The 14,868-nt window shown below is 39.7% G+C and overlaps 1 pseudogene; it reads left to right on the top strand.

Annotated features, from left to right (window-relative positions):
- Nucleotides 1-12,776, top strand: part of LOC123279678 (large ribosomal subunit protein P1 pseudogene) — a 50,702-nt pseudogene extending 37,926 nt beyond the window's left edge.
- The last annotated feature ends 2,092 nt before the right edge of the window (nt 12,777-14,868 follow it).

Raw genomic sequence — 14,868 nt, 5'->3', positions numbered from 1 at the left:
ATTACTATAGCTTTGTAGTATATTTTGAAGTTGGGGAGTGTGATGCCTCCAGATTTGTTCTTTTTTCTCAGGATTCCTTTGGCTATTTGGGGTATTTTGTTTTTCCATATAAATTTTAGGATTCTTTGTCCTATATGTGAAAAATATCATTGGAACTTTGATAGGGATTGAGTTGAATCTGTAGATTGCTTTAGGAAGTATGCACATTTTAATTATGTCAATTCTTCCAATCAAAGGGCACAGACTATCTTTCCATTTCTTTGTGTCTTCTTCAGTTTCTTTCAACAATGTTTTATAGTTTTCAGTGTATAGTTCTTTCACCTCTTTGGTTAAATTTATTCCTAGATATTCTCTTCTTTTTGCTGCCATTGTAAATGGGATTGTATTCCTAATTTCTCTTTCTGCTACTTCATTGTTAGTGTCTAGAAATGCCACGGATTTTTGTATGTTGATTTTATATCCTGCAACTTTACCATATTCATTTATTATTTCTAAAGGTTTTTTGGTGGATTCTTTAGGGTTTTCTATATATAAAATCATGTCATCTGCAAATAGCGACAGTTTCACTTCTTCCTTTCCAATTTGGATCCCTTTTATTTCTTTTTTTGCCTGATTGCTGTGGCTAAGATTCTCAATGCTATTGTAAATAAGAGTGGCAAAAGTGGGCATCTTTGTTTGGTTCCTGTTCTTAGAGGGATAGCTTTCAGTTTTTCTCCATTGAGTATGATATTAGCTGTGGGTTTGTCATATACAGCCTTAATCTGTTTAGGTCTTTTCCTTCTTTACCCATTTTATTGAGTTTTTATCATGAATGGATGCTGTATCTTGTCAAATGCTTTCTCTGCATCTATTGAGATGATCATGTGATTTTTAGTCTTCATTCTGTTAATATGGTATATCACGTTGACTGATTTGTGGATGTTGAACCATCCCTGCATTGCTGGAATAAATCCCACTTGATCATGGTATATGGTCTTTTCAATGTATTATTGTATTCAATTTGCTAGTTATTTTGTTGAGGATTTTTGCATCAATGTTCATCAGTGATATTGGCCTGAAATTTCCTTTTTTTCTGTTGTCCTTGTCTGATTTTGGTATCAGGGTAATGTTGGCCTCATAGTGAGTTGGAAAGCTTCCCCTCCTCTTCAATTTTTTGGAACAGTTTGAAAGGATAGGTATTAAGTCTTCTTTGAATGTTTCGTAGAATTCACCAGGGAAGCTGTCTGGTCCTGGACTTTTATTTTTTGAGAAGTTTTTGGTTACTTCTTTGATCTGCTTACTGGTGATTGGTCTATTCAAATTCTCTATTCCTTCTTGATTCAGTTTGAGAAAGTTGTGTTATTCTAAGAATTTATCCATTTCTTCTAGATTATCCAATTTATTGGCATATAGCTTTTCATAGTATTCTCTTATAATCTTTTGTATTTCTAAGGTATCTGTTGTAATTTCTCCTCTTTCATTTATGATTTTATTTATTTGAGCCTTCTCTCTTTTTTTCTTGGTGAGTCTGGTTAAGGGTTTGTCAGTGTTGTTTATCTTTTCAAAGAACCAGCTGTTAGTTTCATTGATAGTTTTCTATTGTTTTTTAGTCTCTTGTTTCATTTATCTGTGCTCTAATTTTTATTTCCTTCCTCCTACTGATTTTGGGCTTTTTTTGTTCTCCTTTTTCTAATTCCTTTAGGTGCACTGTTAGATTGTTTAGTTGAGATTTTTGTTTGTTGAGGTAAGGCCTGTATTGCTATAAACTTCCTTCTTAGAACTGCTTTTGCTGTATTCTATAAATTTTGGCATGTCGTATTTTCATTTTCATTTGCCTCCAAGTATTTTTGGAATTCTTCATTGACCCAATAGTTGTTCAGTAGCATTTTGTTTAATCTCCACATGTTTGTGGCTTGTCCAATTTTCTTCCTGTAGTCAATTTTTAGTTTCATACCATTGTGGTCAGAAAAGATGCTTGGTATTGTTTCAGTCTTCTTAAATTTATTGAGACTTGTTTTGTGCCCTAATATGTGATCTATCTTGGAGAATGTTCAATGTGCATTTGAAAAGAATGCGTATTCTGCAGTTTTTGGATGGAATGTTCTGTATATATCTACTAAGTCCATGTGGTCTGTTGTGTTATTTAAGGCCAATGTTTCCTTATTGATTGTTTGGAAGATCTATCCATTGGTAAGTGGAGTGTTAAAGTCCCCTACTATTATCATGTTACTGTCTATTTCTCCTTTTATGTCTGTTAATAATTGCTTTATATATTTAAGCACTCCTATGTGAGGTGCATAAATGTTTACAATTGTTATATCCTCTTGTTGTATTGTTCCCTTTATCATTATGTGGTGCTGTTTTTTTGTCATTTACTACAGTTTTTGTTTTAAAGTCTATTTTGTCTGATAAAAGTATTGCTACCTCAGCTTTCTTTTCATTGCCATTTGCATAGAATATCTTTTTCCAACCCTTCACTTTCAGTTTATGAGTGTCATTGGGTCTGCTAATCAGCTGATTTTAAAATAGAGAGATTATCTTGGATTATCCAAGTGGGAACAATGTAATCACAAGCATCCTTAAAAGTGAAAGAAAGAAGTTGAAAAGGAGAGTCAGAGAGAGACGTGACTATGGAATGGTCAGAGTGATGGCTTTGGAGATGGAAGAAAGGGGCCAGGAGCCAAGGAATGTAGGCAGCCTCTAGAAGCTGGAAAAGGCCATGGAAATGGATTCTCTCCTATTGTCACCTTGATTTTAGCCCCATGTCAGACTTCAAACTGTTAAATAATAAATTTGTATTGTTTCAAGCTACTGAGGTTGTGGTGATTTGTGATAGAAGCAATAGAAAACTAACACAGCCATCAAGGGATTTCTGGGTTTAACAACACAGTGAATCTGGTTAAGTAAATACTTATGGGATAAAAAATCAGTAAGGAAAATGCTTGATGAGTGTCCTTAACAATGGAACACAAATGGTAAAGACCATGAGTGGTTTTGGAATCAAAGCCATTCGATGTTTTTACACCCATCAGATGTTTGTTCAGTCCCATTAGTGCAGCAGGATATAACAGAATTACTGGTCAAAGGTAGAGACTGGGCTGCTTTCATCATTCTTCTTCAGGCAAAGACATTACCTGATCTGTCAGAGATTTGGAAAATGCCTTGTCATGCTTATAAAAGTTCCTCAAGCAAGATGAAATGACAGCCATTAGGTGTTAAGTACAATGACAACAAGAAACTTTATCACTCTATTTTTCAATAATAATATCAGCATAGCAGGATTTACTAACAACCAATGGTTGCTTACAACAAAAATAGCTTGCAGAAACCTGATAAACAGAACTAAAACCAATTTAATTTCCTGCCTCTGGGACAGGCATACACTCTTCTTGTTGTATTAAATAATACTAAGAACAAGCAAAAAATAACTTAGCTATTTTCCTCTAAGAAATAGTTGATCCTAGAAGACTATGAACTAACAAAAAGAGCTTACTTATCAAAACTAGCAGCTTACTCATCAAGACTTGCTTAAAGACAGTTGCTTCATTGTGCCTACCAATCCAAAATTATTATTAACACCGCCTAATCTGTCAGTTTCCTCCTTTGCAAGACCCTCCTTAGAATCACCCAGTTTAGGCCCTAAAGCCTTATGAATAGCCTCCTCTGATTTTCCCCTTCTGAGAAATTATTATGACTTTGTCAAATTGGCCTTAATGCAGTAAGTTTAATAAATTTAGCTTTGATGAGTAGGTTTTCAGGTGGTCTTTTGAAGAGTGTATACTCAATAAAAGCAACATTGAGAGTGCTAGTATGCCTTCTATGATACCTGCTGTAAGGATTCCCCTATTGGAGGCAGCCCTGTGGCATAGTGGTTAAGTTCGGCACATTCTGCTTCAGCAGCCCAGGTTTGTGGGTTTGGATCCCAGGAGCAGACCTACACCACTCATCAGCCATGCTGTGGTGGTAACCCATGTACAAAATACAGGAAGACTGGCACAGATGTTAGTTCAGGGCTAATCTTCCTCAACAACAACAAAAAAGCTTCTCCTATATTTCCACTCCACAGAAGATGCTAAGTTGGTGTGTGTGTAATGGAAGCGAGTACCATATAGATTTTCAAATACAATTTTGTTACCTAGAACACCAGTTACACTGCTCCAGAGCCCCTGTTCTAGGTCCAAGGTCAAAGGATGGTATAACGGGAAACTATGAGAAGTAAAAATATAGAAGTGAAAGTAGCAATGTTACATCTGATATTCAGTGAGTTTCTTTTTCAAGTAAAGTAAAACTCCACTTTCTGTGTTTCCTTCAATGAAATTGTGTCATCACCCTAACCTCAAGTCCAGGCCTTGAAGAAGAGATAATCTTTACCCAGTTACTGTTAGAGATGAATGAAATTTTAAAAATTAAGTGACATCACTGTCAACTGAACCTTTTACTGCAGAACCTGTGGAAATAAACCTGGCTCCTTTACTCAGCTTTGCTGAAAGTGAATGTCTTTTTAGTATCTCAGAAGTGCACACAACAATCAAGCAGCCAATGGTGTTTGGAAATTATGGTGCCCATAAGTATTAAAATGTTAAACTTTAAAACTTGGCTACTAAAATAAAATTATTATTATTATTATTTATAAGAAATAATCATATACTAATAATAATAATTTTTAAATACAGTAATATTAATTAAAATTTGCATTGAAACAAAATGTGTTTATATTGTTGGGAGCCCGGGGAAGGCTGCCCCCAAATATCTCACAATGGCATATTGATTATTTTGAATTAAAGTTACTCATTTTGACTTAAAGTTTTGACCCTATTCTCTCTGTTCCCCCTGAAAGCAGAAAATAAATCTCCCATATGAAAGGTACCCTCCCTACACAGGTGATAGAGACATCCATATCACCAGAGCTAGGGAACTCAGGGCTCAGAAGCCTGTGTAAACAAACTTTGTTACTTTTATTTACTACCTCAAGCCTAAACTCTGCTCAAATTCCTCACTGATTATGTACCCCAAACCTAAATTTCTTTGTCCTGTCAAATCCTCACAAATTTATTTGCGCAAAAAGATATACAAACTGCCTGTTTTGTTCACTCTCAGAGTGTCAGTTTATGATCTCCCATACATACGTATTAAATTGGTTTTTCTCCTGTTAATCTGGTCTTGTGTCAATTTTATTACTAGTCCAGCCATAAGAATGTAAAAGGGTTAGAGGAGGGAGTTTCCCCTTCCCCTACAATGATACACCTCTGGTATATGCATTACAAATTTTAAAGGTATTGCCAAATTTTTATCCAAAAACTATGTACTAATGTATAATGTATGTACAAATCTATACATTTTTGAGGATCTGGAGATACACTACCTAATCTTCCTCTAGAAAACATGAGCCAGTTGATTCTCTCTCCAACACTGAAGAAGAATGTCCATCTATCTATTGTTAAAGGAGAATTTTTCAGAGAAGTTATAATCATGACTGTCATACAGATATAAAATGAACATGTATAAAAGATTTTATTTAACTCACTAATGAGGGCACCAGTAAGGTGTTACAACCAGTTCAAAGGAGAATTTAAAGTACCACACTTATATAGATCAGGAACACTGAAATGAATTTACAAATAGATGTAAAACTGGTTTTTTTCAGGAGGGGATTGTGGGAGCATAATTTTCATGTCTGTGTACAAGTTCGTTTGCATTTATATCATTATCTACAATCTATAGAGCTGTAAAACAGCTCAAAGACAATGAAAGGTTAGAATGTCTTTAGAATGCCATTACTGGGAAGGGCCAGCTAGACATCAGTTGAATACACTCAGTGATATTTTGGTCCATTTCAAAGTCTTTCACAATTATTCCCCATGCTGTGGGAAAACCACACTGGCTATCTTTCTTTTATAAATCTTTATGAGCTATATTTTCACTTTAAAAAATACCTAAGCAATTGGAACAATAGTGACCGACAAAAACTTCCGTCAGCTGTCTGTTTCGGAACATCAGGCCCAACATCTAGACAACAGAAGGATTTTATCCAGAGAAACTTGATCCCATTATTTTTTTTTAACAGCTGGATGTTTAGACTCTGAAAATACAAATATTTTAACGAGAATCATACCAACAATGATAAGTTTAATTGAGAAAATATTTTCCTATGCAGACTCCATTAAACCAGTTTAATACATAAGTTTTCTACATATTACCACTAAAGCTATTTTTTTATTTCAAGTGCATTTTGAAAAATAATAATTTGAAAAAAGAAACAAAATTTTTAAATTCTTTTATTGAGGTTATTTTTATAGTACGTTTTATTTAGAAAATATTTGAATCTTTGAAAATTTTTTGTACCAAATGTACCTGATTACAGCTTTTGTCAATGTGAATTTTATTTTGTGGCCTTATCTCTATTAAATCCTCAGTTTCCTCAGGTTACATTTTTCTATCCTGATGTTGTGATGAGGATTTGATTCTTTCGTCTATTTTCAGTCATTAACAGTTTACCATATACACTTTTAGCCATCACCAATTTTACTTTACGTCAGCTATGTTTACCAATTCTTTGTCCTAGGTTAGACTTTAGAATTCAGTTTTATCTTGGAGAATGATATCAGTGTCTGAAATTTCAAATTCAGCCCTTCTGTATTCTTCCAACTACTTTGTGTGCCAAATATTTACTCTCTGTGCTATGCTATTATATGGACAAAGAGCAAAGAATGTCCTCAGAGTAAAAACCTAAGGAACAAAGGCATTCAGTTAGGTTTATGAGGCATTCATTCATTCATTCATCCTTCCACCCACCCATCTATTTGAATCCTTCCACTCACCTACCCGCTCACCACCCATCCATCCATTCATTCACCAATCTCCCATTTACTCAACCATCCACCCATCCTTTTATCCAACCATCTGTCCATCCATCCATCCATTCATCTGCCCATTCATTAATCTACCCCAGTGACTGTTAAGCAGGGACGATTTTGCCCCCAGGGAACATTTGGAAATGTCTGGAGACATTTTGGCTGTTGTAACTGGGAGGATACTACTGGCATCAAGTGGGTAAAGGCCAGAGATGGTGCTAAACGTTCTAAAACATACAGGACAGTCCCTGACAACAAAGAATTATCTGACCTAAAATGTCAATAGTGCTAAGGTTGAGAATCCCTGATCTATCCCCACCATGCACCCAACCCTTCCGTCCATCCATCCATCCATTCACCCACACCCACCTATTTAAATGTTCATTGAGCACCTGTCATGATGTCGCTCAATCTTGCTGCAAAGCAGAATCACCTATGGAGCATATAAAACATACAAGTGCCCAGGAACTACCCTTGAATATTCAGATTTTTATAATCAGAAACTATGGAAGTTTGTGAATGGAAAGTTAATCAGTAGAGAAGCTTCTGTGCTTGTTTCCCAGACAGTATGTGATATCAAATAGTTGCTAATTAAGATTAATCAACAATTTATCCCTATATTTATCAGGTAAACAAGAGCATACCAAAGGTGAAAAACAAATAAATGTCCAGGTCTCCTTCTACCAGGAGAACCTCAACTCAGTGTACACATTAGAATCACTTGGGGAGCTTTAAAAAATACTGATGCCCAGCTCCCAGAGGCTCTGACTTAATTGGTCTAGCATGTGGCCTAGGCATCATGTTTTTATAAAAGCACTTTAGGTGATTATAATATGCAGCCAAGGATAAGAACAGCAGTGCCAGATCTCAAAAATGCACCTTCCTTTTTCTTTACTGGCTAATATTTTTTCACATGTACATAATATGTTTTTTCTTTTTCAGTTTATTTACAGTCCAATCTTAAAATAAGGTTTGAAGTAATAATCTTATCCTCTTTGCCCTTGGATTCTTGGTTTGCCTTATTTATAGCTCATTTGTGTATATGTGGCAGGAGGAACTGACCTAGAATCACAGGCCCCGAGGATCACAGCATTGCTGACCAACAAGGGAAGAGCTCTCAATCCATCTTCCACTTCTGGAGCTTTTCAAAAGAGTGGCATTGGTAGAAGGCCACAAGCCCTATAACAGGAGCTCATTATACATCTTTGCTGATATTAGAATATTCAAACAGATGGTAACAAAACTTAGAGGAAGATTTGAAGAAATGGAAACACCTAAGTACCGTTCGGTGTCACTCTCACTAACATCCAGTCATCCGTTGGTGATTTAGCAGAGCTTGGTTTCATGTCAGTCTTGAGTAACATCAAGTTTAAGGTCCAAAATCTTTCTTGGATTGGACACTATTGCTGCTGCTGCTTCCACTGCCACTTTGTTCTTCTACAGTTCTGGGACTTTTTAATGCTTTACGACGTGTCAAAACTCCCAATTCTTTCTTTTCCATGGCTCTAACCCAAACAGAAGAGATTCTTACCTAATAGGACTTTCTGCCATTCTAAGGGAACAGGAATAATAACAGATATTTATGGAAGGCTTCACGTTGCAGTCTTCATAGACATTATCTCCCATGATTCTTTTGGCATCCCTGTTGTGGGGAGGGCTGTAATAGCTGCTGCCCCCATTTTACAGAGGCAGAGACTGAACCTCGGACAAGTAAGGGCACCCAAGGTCACAGACTCTGAGTGGTGGCACCTGGACTTGTATGGGATTCTCAGATGCTGTGTTCCTGTTTCATGTACCTGGCCACATACAGGCCCACATTCTTCATGCTCCCAGCCTTTTGGGAGCTTTCTAGGTCCCTCCTTCAGGCCCTCTCCCCTTCTGCAGGAGAAGGCCAGGCCACAGCCCTATAGCAAAGAAGGATCCTTCCACCCTTGCCATCTCTGCCCTTGCCATCATTCCCAAATTTAAGAACAATATTTGTCTATTCCACATCCAGTCAACTTCAGCCTCCTAATGCTTTTTACAGCTATTCTGGACAGAGCAGATTCTCCTTCAAGAAGCTTGTAGCAGGAAAATCCCACCTGGGTTTAGAAATCAGTTTCTTACAAGCCATTTGGCTATCGAATCACACAATCATGGCCGGCCCTCGAGGTAAGTCTCTTCCATACCTGCAAGGCTCCCTCTTCTTTCTTCCAGCCTTTGCTGATAGATTTCCACAAATAGGGTGCCTCTCCCTTTATTGTTGGAAAGCTGAGCCGGTAGAAATGTCTTTCATCTGCTCATAGATAGGTTGTTTTTCTTAATAAAAATATTCTTTATAAATTAAATGTTACTTTTGTTAATAAAAGCAATTCATATTTAATAGAGAAAATAAATAAAATAATTTAAAGGGGAAAAAATCACATCCAGCCTCACCCAAAAACAACCACTTTGTTGTTTTTTTTTGTTGTTTGGCTGAGGAAGATTAGCCCTGAGCCAACATTCATTGCCAATCTTCCTCTTTTTTTTTTTTTTAATGTTTGTCACTGCCACAGCATGATGCTAACAGACAAGTGGGGTAGGTCTGCACTTGGAAACCGAACCCAGGCTGAGGAAGTGGAGTGAACAGAACTTAACCACTAGGCCACCAGGTCTGGTCCTAGAAACAACCACTCTGACATTTTAGTCTTTTTCATTCATATATATGTGTGAATATCTATGTATATGATGTAATTTTCAACTGATATATTAAATAACTTTTCCACAATTGCTTTTATAGAATCACAGAATTTAGATTTAGAAGGAACCGAGAGGCCTTCAAGACTTTATTCCTGGTTTGAGGATTTCTCTCACATGGACCTTGACTGGGGCTGCCCAGACACTGATTGCATCCTCCAGCGACTGGGAACCCAGTTTGCACCAAGACCATCCATCCCAGGGTTGGAAAACTCTCGGCCCATTTTTTCTTCCCAACATGACAGAAATCTGCCCCCTTTGGACTTCTCTTCTCAGATTGAATGCCACTAGTTTCTGTAATTATTCCTTGCCTGACAGAGGTTTCAGAGCCTCTCGTGATGCCAGTCACCCTCCCCAGGGAGTCTGTCCACTTAAAGCATGGCTTCCAGCCCTTGACATGAAGTTCCAAGTATAGCCTGGCAGATGTGGTGTACAGTGGAAGTATGACTTCCCTGACCCAAGACACTTAACCTCCAGTAGCACAGCCCAGGATGGCACTGGGTATATTTTTAGCAGCTACATCTACTGTTAACTTTTGGTTTGGTCTTAAAAAGCCATCACAGTCAGGATTAATTGGAGAAAGATAATGCCAGTCTATCACTTCTTTTTCAAATGCAAAATCCATTTTGGAGAGTGGAAAGGGAGACTAACATTGGTTGGTGTATGTGTCTGCTCACCATCCATCAGAAGTAATGCTGGGCACATTCCTATCTTTAGTATTATTATACTTATTGTTACTGTCATGGAAGTTTCAGTTGGTTGAGGCCCTGCTTTGAACTAGATATACATTGATTCCTTCATTTCACAGAGCCCCAGGATTACTATCATTTTACACATAAGGAAAGGAATGCAGGGACTTTGGACAACTTGCCCAAGGTCCAATGCCAGTAAGATATGGAGGCCTGATTTAAACTCAGATGTCTCGGTCCAACATCTGTGCTCTATCCCTATGTCGTATCACCTCAGAAAACTGCAACCCACTGATCAACAGTCAAGTTCAGAGTGAGACTCCCTGGGCCCAGCTGTTGGTGGGGCAAATGGATTCAAACCTCCATGCAATGCCAGAGGAAATAGCAACAGAGCTGTCTGAGCCCTTCAGATTAAAGATCACGGAAGACAGGCAGGATTATCTGGAGCTCTTTGTCCTACCTGGAATCTCAGAATTTTAGAAAGAAATCTTGGGTGCTATATTGGTTCAATCTTATCTTTTTCATTATACTTTTATAATATGTGTTACTAAAACTTATATAGCATTATTAAAGCAACTTTAAATATTTTAGAATATTATTTCATTGACGATCCCACTAACTTAATATAGCAACTTTTTTTTGTTCCATTTTTGTATATGTGAGTGTATTTTATATTGGGAAGTCAACAGAAATAGTCGAGAACATGCTTCAGGGTTGCCCCACCCAAGGGAGAGAAGGTTGGGGTACTCATCCACTGACTCATTGGCTGAGGGTTGCTCCTAAAGGTGCTAACTCTCTGGCATTTGGGCCCACTCAGCAGCAGATCACTACCTATGGCTGAGAAAGGCTGTATGTAGAAGGTTGCAGGTGCTTTCAGTAGGAAGCCGTTAGCAGGAATGGTAAGTACAAGGGACTACGATCAGGTACCACAGCATCTGCTACTGAAAATAACATTTAAGCCAAGGCTCGAAGGAAGTGAGGGAGTGAGCCACTTGGACATCTGGGGGAAGAATAATTCAGGAGAGGGATCAGCCAGTGCCAGAACAGTAAGGAGGCCCATGTGGCCAGAACAGAGTGCCCAAGGGACAGGAGACGAAAGTAAAGTCTCAGGAGGCAAGATCGTGTAGGGTCTTGTGAGCTGTTTTAAGGACTTGGGTTTCACTCTGAGAGAAACAGGAGCCATTAAGAGTTTGAGAAGAGGTGTGATGTGATCTAACATATTTGAAAAGGATCGACGAGGCTGCCGTTCAGGAAATAGACTGACTATATGAGAGCAAGGGAGGAAGCAAGGACACAGTTAGGAAGCTATCGCAACATCCAGGCAAGAGATGATAGTGGCTTAGATCAGGGTAGAGACAATAGAAGTGGTGAGAAATGGTCAGATTATTAATGTAGTAGGAAGGCAACGTCTGCTAAATTTCTTGACAGATTTGCTGTGGGACATGAGAGGAAGAGAAGAGTGAAGTACAAAACTAAGGACTTTAGCCTGAGCAATTGGGCCGAGATAAAGGAGGCTGTGGATGGAGCATATTTGGGGGGCAATTAGGCACTTAGTTTTAAACATGTTGATTTGTAGGAGTCTTAAAAGACATTCAAGTGGAGATGCCAGGTTAGCAGTTGGCTATACAGGTTTGGAGCTCAAGAGAGCAGTCCAGGCTAGATGGATAAAACTGAAAGTTGGCATACAGATGATGTTTAAAGCCATGAGACTGGATGAGATTACCAAGAGTGATTTCCCTATTATCTCCTCTGGATCTGTGATTAGACGTATACTCGATCTTCTCAATCTGCCCACCATGTCTCTTATCCATGCTTTCGGATTTTCTCCTCTTCATCCCTCTATGCTAAAATTCCAGGCAATTTTTTCAGATCCAACATCCAGGTCATTCTCTCTCTCTCACTGTTTCTAGTCTGTCGTTTGAACTTTTAGAAATACATTTTCTTGCTTTCCTCAGCTGCTGCTAAGGTGCTTGGTCCTTCCAAGGAAGCTAAGGCTGCATTGGGGTGAGGGCCTCACTTCACCCAGCGACTAGCACCGTACCCGGCAGCACTAGCACCATGACCTCTGAGTTGGAGCTTGCCTGCATCTACCCGGCCCTCATCCTGCTGATGGACGATGAGGTGATGGTCATGGAGGATAAAATCAACGCTCTCATTAAAGCAGCCGGTGTAAATGTTGAACCTTTCTGGCCAGGCTTGTTCGCAAAGGCCCTGGCCAACGTCAACATCAGCAGCCTCATATGCAGTGTAGGAGCTGGTGGACCCGCCCTAGGAGCTAGTGCTGGACCAGCAGGAGGTCCTGCCCCCTCCACCACTGCCGCCCCAGCTGAGGAGAAGAAAGTGGAAGCCAAGAAAGAAGAATTGAGGAGTCTGATGATGACATGGGCTTTGGTCTTTTTGACTAAACCTCTTGTAACATGTTCAATAAAAAGCTGAACTCTCAAAAAAAGAAAAGAAATACATTTTTTTCATTCCTAGAGACTCTGCTTTTAAAAAAATCTGTGATCTATTTTGATAGCCTTTATCATATTTTTGATTCCTACTTTTGTCTTTATGTAAAACATATATATACAGTACAATCTTTATCGAGTAATTTGTTATCTGAAGCTCTTATAAGTCTGATCCTGCTTTCATTGTACCTCCACATGATAAGTTGTTTCTGTGCAGGCATGTGCACATGCACACACATGTGCGTGTGTTTTAATCTTTGGAGCTCATGTTTACTAGGGCTTTGTGGGAATGCTGTGTAGCTAGGTAAAGAGTATGTAGATTTTTTTATTTGGTTCTACAGACTTGGGGTGATTTTTATGCTAATTTCTCAGCCTTTTGGTTCCTGGACCACACAGTATAAATTTGCATCTCAATCCTGTGCGTGGTTGCAAATTCTCACAGGACCTGTTCCCTCTTATCTCTGGGAAAGTTTCCTTGTTATTTCTCCATGCCAGTGGGGGAACCTTTTCTAGCTCACCTCTTCATCAAGGATGAAGCCTTCAGGGTGTCAGGGTGCCAGTTTTATGCAGGGGTCCCATTTCCAACTTCTTATAGGGCGTGGGCCGGAGTCTTCTCTCTCATACTTACGTGGACATTGACGCTCAAGAGAAGCAGTCCACTCACACCCCTTCTACCCATCTCCAGCTGCCACAGCCACTTCACACGCGGACCACTCTGGTTTTCAGTTCTCTAGCTCCTGGCAGTTCCTCTTCTTTCCTGCTAATTTAGCCTTGCATTTAAAAGACTGTCATACTTCAGCCAGCATCTCTGTTTGCAGTATGAGTGTTTTCAGGTTATTTTATCTGTCACATTGATGGAATTGGAAGTCCCTTCAGGGGTGATTTTGATGGTCAGATTAGCTCAGCAGGAACTATTTTCTAGAACAGGCCTACCTGACTGGACATGATGCCCCCTAGCTCCCTGTCATGTTGGAAGCATCTGCTCCTGTGAGGAATTTGTGTGGACAGTGATCTACCGAGCACCATCCTGGCTTATTCCTGTGGCTTTCTCCACCCTGATGATTACTTGTTTCAGTTTGTGCCAGAACTGACCAGAGAGGCCTATGTGGTGATGAATGAGCTAGAGTGACCAACCACCACAAGACAGGCCCAGCTTGCCCCAACCAGCAGGCCTCAAGACTGGCTGTCCAGAAATTCTATGGAAGGATGTCCAGAATGCCACATGCCATTCTAGCCAGCGATGGGGAATGAAGGGAAAGGGGATTGATAATGCCACAAATGGCTGCTTCCCCTGGCCCCAACAAGATGATGCACCCTCTGTTGGTTATGTCCTATTTCCTGAGATGCCCCAAAGACCCAGGAACCCCAAAAAAGTCCCAGTAAGGGAGGCACAGCCAAGAAAAGAAAGAATCAGAACTCTCTGCCTAAGCCCTACAATAGCTGGCAAGGTGAGCAGCAGAGCCTGGGCAGACCTGCCTGTTTGGCCACAACCAAAGGAAACATGAGGACTCACAACACAGCTGTGTGCACACCATTAGTGCTGGTCAGTGACAGTCCCTGTGTATGTCACCTAGGGGAGTGAAGTCGGGGGACTTCAAAGCTGCCCTAGGAAACCTTGGTGTAGCAGGAGTCCCTAAAAGCTGTGTCAGGACATCATGTATCAGTCCATGAAAGAGAAAGGGTCTGGACAGCAGAGACAGCAGAGACCTTAAGAGAAGCCTGCTTTGTCTCTTCAACAAAACTATCCATCTGCTCACTGATGGACTGAAGAACAGAATCACAGGGTCTTTCACTGGCGGATGTCATTTAGTTCAACCTTCCTTCTGGTGCAGGTTCTGCAATCTCCTTGCCAGACAGCCTCGCACTGTGGGGCTCTTGCTGCAAACTTCATGGTAGGACTGCTCTCATCTGAAGCCTCTTCTTACTTCAAGATGAAAAAAAAATAATGGTGGCCTTTCAGCCATTTAAACCGAGACCCAATCCTCTCCTGGTTACTGAGGAATGAGGGCCTCTTGCCTTCACTGGCTCAGGAACACAGAGAGGATGCCCTGAGAGGACCTACAGTCTGAGGGAGCTGTGAAAACCAGGGTTCCTCAGACCCAGCTCACCCCAAGGATGTCCATTCAGGAAAGGAAAGAAGCTGACAAATGGGACAAAGGCCTGCCAGGAAGAGCCTGGCTGAGC

Source organism: Equus asinus, chromosome 21, assembly GCF_041296235.1.
Source record: "Equus asinus isolate D_3611 breed Donkey chromosome 21, EquAss-T2T_v2, whole genome shotgun sequence".
In the NCBI taxonomy this organism is placed as follows: Eukaryota; Metazoa; Chordata; class Mammalia; order Perissodactyla; family Equidae; genus Equus; species Equus asinus.
This window is presented reverse-complemented; position numbering and strand designations above follow the sequence as displayed.